The sequence below is a fragment of the Lygodium microphyllum genome, chromosome 10 (genome assembly GCF_053477565.2).
Source record: "Lygodium microphyllum isolate KBCC chromosome 10, Lygodium_microphyllum_v1.1.10, whole genome shotgun sequence".
In the NCBI taxonomy this organism is placed as follows: Eukaryota; Viridiplantae; Streptophyta; class Polypodiopsida; order Schizaeales; family Lygodiaceae; genus Lygodium; species Lygodium microphyllum.
In genome coordinates, this window is record NC_141144.1 from 10,470,602 (window position 1) to 10,477,427 (window position 6,826).

At 39.7% G+C, this 6,826-nt stretch overlaps 1 pseudogene; it reads right to left on the bottom strand.

Annotated features, from left to right (window-relative positions):
• Nucleotides 1-4,591: 4,591 nt before the first annotated feature.
• Nucleotides 4,592-5,102, bottom strand: LOC148029698 (uncharacterized; annotated as a pseudogene).
• Nucleotides 5,103-6,826: the final 1,724 nt, after the last annotated feature.

Consider the following 6,826-nt stretch of genomic DNA (forward strand, 5'->3'; position numbering starts at 1 on the left):
GAGAAGGAGAGAGAGGGAAGAAGAAGAGGAGGAAAAGAAGAAGGAGAGGAAGAAGAGAGGGAGAGAAGAAGAGAAGAAGAGGGAGAGAGAGAAGAAGAAGAAGAAGAAGAGGGAGAGAGAGAAGGAGAAGAAGAGGGAGAGAGAGAAGAAGAAGAAGAAGAAGAAGAAGAAGAAGAAGAAGGAGAGAGAGAGAGAGAGGCAAGCCGATGCTAGAAAGAGAAGAGGAAGGCACTCTTGGAGCAATGGGCTTCTTGCATCAAGGGTAAATCTAGAGTTGGGAATTACGAAAGTATCAACAAGTCGAAGAAAGACCAAGGTTTCAACTAGGAGATGGTGCTTGAAGAACTTTGGTGTTTTCGAACCCTTTTTCTATCTATGCTTATTGTTCTATTAGCCAGAATGAAAGAGCTTCTATGGTTCTACACGCTCATAGGTCATAGTCTTCATTTTAATATCCATTGAAGGGAAAGGATACTCATAAAAGCTATATGTTGGTTATGTATTCTTTCATTCCTAGCTGTTCATAGATGTAGATGATTGTATGAAATTCCATATGTGATATTGCCAAGTTATGATAAAACTTAATGACTAGCAAAGAAGGCTTGGAGTCTAGCCGTATAAACCCTAAGGGGAAGAGCCACCTGAGTAGATTAGGTGATTGTTATCTTAGAAGGACTTCTACCTTAGAAAAGGTTGTAAATTCCTTGAGCAAGTGTTTTGATGCATCCTAGTTAAGTTCTGGATGTGCATGCAATGGGATTGCGATGCCTTGAAGCAAGTGGTTGTGCGTTCCACTGTTTGTTAATGTAGTTTTGGATGTTAACCCAAGTGGGGTGTGATTGATGATTTCATGGCCGGTCTGTGATGATGGATTGCCATGGGAACAAAAGGGATGTTTTCCCTAGTAAATGTTATTAGGATGGTTGCTTCGGCTGTGGATGATTTCCTAAAGGGATAATTAAGGAAGGATGATGCTAGCTACCCCCCACCCCCACGGCAAACCGCCAAACCCTAACCAAGGGGGTTATGAATCCGCGCCAGGAATGTGGACCGAACCCACCGCGAGAGGTCTCTCCGTGGAAATTAATTGGCGTAGGAGGACGCTTGGGTGCCAGTGGGGGCTCTCGCCATAAATCCCAATGCCTCCAGACCCTACACAAGTGTTCTACGTGACTCGAGATAGGATCTCGAGGCCTTGATACTAGTTACAAGGCAGAATCTTGGTAGGATAAACCTTCGGGTTTTATTGCCGGGAGACGGAAGGATTTTTCTACGGAGGCAGAAAGGAACACTTAATTCTCCTATATGGGCGGGAGACAAACATTAATTTGAAGATAAGTTAAGGAAGTGTTTGATCTTGTTTTATCTTGTTTTCATGTCAGTGCCCTAAATTACGTAAAGGAACCTATGATTAACACGTTAATTAAGGAAGCTGCTTTTATGTGTCAAACATGATGTGGTAGGTAATTAGATAACTAAAACAACCCCCAAGGGAAGTGTGGTGGATGTGACTGTCGGGTCCATCCTACGGTAGGGTGGTCTCGGTTAGTCGAGAGCTTTCCTCAAAGGAAATGTTAACAAGGAATATTAGGAAAAGTCGAACGATGACCTTAGACAATGTTGGTTAGAACCCTGATTCATACCGTTTTAGGGGACCGGAATGGGACTATGCCCTACGGGCAGAGAGGTCGAGAGATGCATCCCTCTCGTTTCCCGTTCTCTTTGAACCAAGTGCGGTATGAGTCTGCTTTGGCCCAATTGTGCCTGCACAAAGTGGAGCAGTTGTAGACCGACGCTAGGAAGCTATTAGGAAGACCCAATTACAAGGAACTCGGACTTCAGGTCGATCCTAGTGGGAACGGTCGGATAAGTTCCGTTGCGGGGCAAACTCGAGAGACCCTGGTTGGCAAACCCTGTGTCATTCCTTGGGAGTGCTGGGCAGCGTCTTCTAGAAATATCTCTCGATGGACTGCTAAGACGTGTCCCACGATTTGAGGAGCAGGCACGTTACATTATTAGCATACAAGGAATACTAGTATGCATACTGGGTATGCTAGTTAACATATTGTGCATGCTAATTAGCACACTTGTTATGCTAGCTAACATAGATAGCATACTCAACATACTTAGCATACATGGAATGCTAATAAGCATAGTGAGCATACTAGCAAGCATACTAGATATGCTAGTTAGCACACTTTTTATGCCAACTAGCATATTGGGTATGTTAGTAGCATAGATAGTATGGATGCTAGCATACTCAATATACCTACCATACATGGAATCCTAATTAGCATACTAAGTATGCAAGCAATCATATTGGGTATTAACTAGCATACTATATATGCTAGCATATTGAGTATTTTAACTAAGATGTTGAGTATGTTAATTAGCACACTTGGAATGCTTACTAGCATGCCATGTATGCTAATCAACATACTATATGCTAGATAGCATACTCAACTAGTACACATGGCATGCTTACCAGCATCTTGGCTATGCTAATTGTAGTGCTAAAAATCCAAATTTGAATGTTAACTAGCATTTTGGATATGATAACTAACATTTGAAAGGAACACACAGTAAACTATAATGTCGGTAGTGTGCATGACAAGAATCTTGGCAAGGAAAGGGTACAAGAAGGAAGTCCCTCTAATGAGGAGCTGGATGAGCTAGATAGAATGAGCTAGATAGAATGCATGAAGGGGTGGATGTGATTTTGTAGCATGTGGAATCGCCACGAGGTGCTGTAAGCAATAAAGAAACAAAGAGTGATGATAACTTCATCATGATTACTCTTTGCAAACTTGAGCCCACAGTTAGTTGAAGTAGTAAGTGCTTTAGATGAAATAGTTAGGAGTGTGCAATAGGAAACTATGAGGATAGATAGCCTGGAGAATGTGCATGATGCTAGTGATAATAACACTCTTGGGCTTTGTAAACAAAGTGAAGTGGAACAAAAAAGGTGCTGTGGAGCTGATTCCAAATGAGGCTAGAAATGACACTTGTGCTACCTCGAAGAGCATGCTGGAGGACATAAGTGAATGCACCAAAGGTGAAAAGAAAGCCACCTACTCATTCGAGCTTGCAAGAAACTATGTTGAACGTGTTCTCTATTCTGCCCCAATTCTATATTGCTAGCAAACTTGTGAGGGCATAACCGAACGAACCAAAGGTGAAAAGAAAGGCACCTACTCATGAGCTTGCAAGAAACTATGTTGAACTCATTCTTTGTTCTGCCCAAATTTTGTAGTGCTAGCAATCTAGTGTGCACATCTTACGGCATGTAACTCTTTGAATATTTATAATGGAGAAATTCTTGTTGGCATAAATATATTTTTGTGCTATAATTGAGTATATTTTGCTTATTCCTTATAACATCTTCATTTGATGCTTCTATTGTGTTGCACGGAAAGAGAAACAATAGTTAATTACCCTGCATGATTTAAATTTTTCCATTGTATTATAGAGTCTCGGTATGGTGAACAATCCCCTACATATGCAAGGGAAATGGTAAAGTATTATATCAATGATAGGTGGTATGTTTTTTGTCACAAAGATAGCCACATTTTTTTTGGTTGGTGCCTCCAAATTTTCCATGTGTATATACGCAGCACCAGCATGCATCGTAAAGTGAATGGAATTCTAGATAGTGTATTCAAATTGTAGTGGGCTTGGATGGCAGGTGTTCTTGTACACAAACAATGTAGTGGCCAAGCTTGTCATATAGTAATAAGCATGTGTTCTTCAAGAATTTGAGACTCTTTTGGACGGGCTTTTTGCAATTTGGGCCCAAAAACACTCTAATCATTGATGATAGTACATACAAAGTGTGCCAAAACTACAAAGGAACTTGGATTATTACTCCCAAGTTAGAGCACTAGATTGTTGAGCAATGGCAATGGTTCCTAGGAGACACTTTGACTGATTGGCTATTTCCATGGGTGGCTACAATCGAAGGACCATGCAATGTATACAGCTGACAACATGTTTGATACCTCCCAAGACTTGTTTTCTAATGCAATCATTAGAAAGCTAGAATCAAATATCCGAGGAAGGGATGAAGCCGAGTTGAGGGCAACCATCCATTAGAGACAAAGGGGGGACTAACGAAGAAGCTGAAAGGTATGAGAGGGAAAGGATTGAGAGGGAAAGATTTGAGAAACATATGAAAAAAGAAGAAGAAAGGTAGATGCATGAATAGAGGCTTAGCAAAAGCAAGAACACAAGCACATTGGGCACCACAAACGGGCTCATACTTACAAGTGCCATGGGCACCACAAACAAGCTTAGGAGCAGAAGACTCTTTGCAGATTTTGTAAATTACGTAGAATCATGGAATGTTGTAATATCATGATGAGATTTCCTTTTCAACGTCCAAACTAGTTCTGAATTTCATTTGAGATTGTAAGAATCAAATTTTGTACTATTCGATTCTTTCCTTGCCTACTGTTGGCATACTCTTTAGTCTTATAGACATTCTAAGAATGCCATGGTAGCATATTGAGTGTTGGTAAACACACTGAGCAAGCTTGTTAGGATGCATTATTATTTACAATAAGAATTATACTGAAAATCCTCAAGTTACAACTTAAAAGTTGAAGGGCATGCTATTATAGATTGCTTCATAGCTTTCTAGGGTGATTGTGTACACATGACTTCTCCTTGGGATGTGCTCCATAGGTATTTTGATACGTCGTACTAGATGTGAAAGTAGGTGGATGATGGGATGTTCTACCTTGAAGGTGTATGCATCCAATTGCATGTAATACAATCTTGCACAACATATGAGTCACTTTTTCTCCATTCATCAATGTACCCCTTCTCCACCTTCTCCCTTGTGCTGCAACACACTTGACTAGGTAGAAGTCCACATCCTTAGCATTGGTTGAAGCATCTAGATTTACTACAAATGTGTTGCCAACACATAGAGCTCTAATTAAAACATCATGATGACCTTCATATGTGAAGTCGTCATAGCCAATGGCTTCATTTATCAACTCAGAATTGGCCACAATCTCATTAGGTAATTGCATCAGAACATGATAATCCCAAGGTTGCATGTGAGCATTATTGATGTAGCGATTCCACCTTGCGTGCATGCATGCATCACAAAATCATGCCAAGTTTCTTGTTGCAATGGTAGTTGGATCTTGCAGGTTGTGACCATGGAAAGCATGCAAAGAGCAAGATTTTGTCAGAATGGCAAATTCCATTTGACCTCTCTATTCACATCCCCCACTTTAACCTTCTAGAACACACATGCACATTCCATTTCTTTTGAAGGATATGATGTAGGTACTCCTTATGATAAGTTGGCTTGGCAATAAGTATCCACATGTGTTGCATACCTCAAAATAGCTCCATTAGGTTTCAAATGTTCATGGGTCAAGGTTCTTTTCATAGTTGCTCCTACACCATCATGCTCTCCCTTGCCATACCTTGATCCAAAGAAGAACCAGCTCATCCCCATCCCTGTTAGCCATCATATCTTGCAACAAAGAGCTTCAACTTTGTCTTCAAGAGTTGAATGAACTCCAATCGTGCATTTCTTTATGCAAAAGATTTTATCTTTTTTTAATATTTCCATGATTGTCTTTTGCTTTTGCATATGCAAATACTTTCGCAATAATACACTTACCTAGCTTTACTATCTCCAAGCAATATAATTCCAACCTCTTCACTCCACATATCTTATAGACTCCCATCAGCAGCAGCAGACATTACCTTTTATGGAAACCTACATTTGGTTGCTTTAGACAAAGAATTGACTCCCACATATACATAATACCTTTGAATGTATGACATGAAGCCAAGCAACCCATGCTAATGTTGTCATCTATGGCACATATACTACTCAAAAATTGCAACCTGCATCATAGAGCACAAAAGCATGACAACACATGTGGTTCAATGTGTCCTTTAGAAAGGACATTTGCACATGGTATTCACAACAACATGTTTATCTTTCCTTTAGCCACCTACAAAAGAATGGCTTTAACATCTCAAACATTCTCATGCTAATCTTGCAGTCTGGATGTTTTTCTTTGAACCTGTGAAAGGAATCAACTTGAAATATCCATAAATGATGAGTATGTGAACTAGGATAAGTGATTGCTAATTGGAATATAAAGATTGCTAACCAAGACATTCAACATGTTAATCAAAACAAACTAGTGTGTTAGCTAGCACACTCAATATGCTAAGATGCATGTGATAGGGACTCAATGTGCCAACAAGCATATGAGGTATGCTAAATAGCATGGCATGTGTGCTAATTAGCATACTAGGCATGCTAACTAACATGTTGACCAGCATACCTAGAATGCTAACTAGCATACCCAGTTTGCTAACAAGCATAATCAGTGTGTAGTTTAGCAAATGAGGTATAATAAGATGGCATACCAGGAATGCTAGTGTACTTAGTGTGCCAACAAGCATATGATGTATGCTAAACTGCATAGCATGTGTGCTAACTAAAATATAAGGTATGTTTAATAGCATGGACTAGGTTTTGACCAAATACACAGAATGCTAACTAGTGTACAAGGTGTGCTAATTAGCATACTAGATATCTAGATTAGCATACAATGTGCTAACCAGCATACCCAGTATGTTGGTTAGCATAATAGGAATGCTAGCTAGCATACTCATTATGTTAAATAGCATACTCATCATGCTAATTTGCAAACTAGGAATGCTAACTAGCATAGAAATTGTGTTAAACAACATACTCAGCATGTAGTGAGCATACTAGGTATGCTAACTAGCATATAGTGTATTAATTAGCATACATCTTGTGTTAACTAGCATACTCTGTATGCTA